Here is a 1,734-nt window from a genome sequence, read left to right as displayed (position 1 = left end):
GTTAGTATAGCGTTGAGCTTTTAACCTAACTATCCAGGGTTCGAGTCCCTGTCTGGGCAGTTACCATTTTTTAATTTTGTCATCGGATCTTGCGCAGACTAGATATAACATATATTTACAGTCTAAGAGATTATCATTTTTCTTCTAATTTCATAAGTTATAAGCAATCTAAGTTACTTTTGGGTCTGAACCAAATTGGTTCCCAATATAAAAACCAGTGACCAAATTGGTTCTAGCGTCTATGACCCTACTTGGGTTCATCCGCCAAGCCATCTGCTTCAAGTTTCCGATGCCCTGGTGGATTCCGTTCAGGTTCTACAGCCCACAAGTGCGTTCCCTCGCCGATCCAGCTAAGGTGAGAATTATAAAAAGCACCCCCCTATATATACCCTCAGCTCAGACCTAGTTATTTTCATGCAACCACCTATAATACAGATCTACGTTTAGTGAATTTTGCCGTCTTCCTGTTTATTCTGTTAAACTTAGTAATCAATAAAAATATACTTACATAGAAAAATCTGCTTTTGCGTAATTTTTCAGAAATATAGACAATCATAGTTCTTGATACATTTAGCACCTGATAAATTATAAATCAAAATATTGTTAGTGTTGGCCTGTGTGCATCTGGTACATGTAGTTACTTGAAAAAGCAAATATTGGGTGTGTACCTTCTTGTGAAACAGTAAAAAATCAACCTTATTTCCTCGTAGCATTAGCTGTAAGTGCTACTTGCAAACTAATAAGGCTCTGGCGTGTGGTCCTAAGTCACATACAATCCTCTGTAAGGTTCGTGTTGTCCTATAAATTGTCGACATACGTCCTAAGTGCCTAGTTACAGCCTAAGGTTTTAGCTTCAATCAGTGGATTTTAGTCTTCAGCTAGTGAATGTAGCCTCGTATAATAAAGTAAATGCAAATAACTCAAGTGTTGACGCACCAAAAAAAGCAATAATACTTTAAAATACCTTGAATAAAGGCTTTAAGACTAAATAACAACATAGAAAACATTTATTTTTCACAAATCTTTATTATTTGCACTAAGATACATTAAACATTAGTATTATTATTATTGTACCAACATACTAGTTTTTGAACATTTCTGAATGAGCAATATTATTCAGCTGGGGGAGAAGTACCAGGTGTAGAAGTATGAAACCGGAATTTGTTTGCAAGAAGTAAACGGCTGGTGTTTGCAACTGAGAAACAATATTTTATTCAAAGTAAGCTCCATTGCTAGTTACACATTTCTCCCACCTTTCCGGCAGGTTATGAATGCCACGCCAAAAAAAAAAAGTTCTACTTTTGAAGCGAACCAGTCCGCGAGCCATGTTCGTACATCTTCATACGAATTGAAGCGCTGTTCTGCAAGAGCATGTCCCAGTGAGGCAAATAGATGATAATCTGAAGGAGCCAAGTCGAAAGAATACGCCACATGCCCTAGTATCTCCCATTTGAACGCCTCGATCGTTTCCCGGACCCGTTTTGCTGTGTGTGGTGAGGCGTTGTCGTGGAGCAGGATGACCTTGTGTTGCCTTGCTTCATATTCCGGCCGTTTGTCACGTAATGCTCCATGTAAATTGATCATTTGCTGTTGGTAGCGATCTGCGTTAACGGTTTCACCGGGTTTTAACTTGCAATTCGTTGTCTTCGAACTTTTTCGGAGGTTTCCCACGTTCCTCGTTTCGCAAGTCAAAATCTCCACTTTTGAATTTCTTGAACCACTCGAAACACTGTG

Source organism: Lepisma saccharinum, chromosome 13 (assembly GCF_977018435.1).
Source record: "Lepisma saccharinum chromosome 13, izLepSacc3.1, whole genome shotgun sequence".
In the NCBI taxonomy this organism is placed as follows: domain Eukaryota; kingdom Metazoa; phylum Arthropoda; class Insecta; order Zygentoma; family Lepismatidae; genus Lepisma; species Lepisma saccharinum.
The sequence above is the reverse complement of the archived record's forward strand: the minus strand, read 5'-3'. Positions refer to the sequence as shown.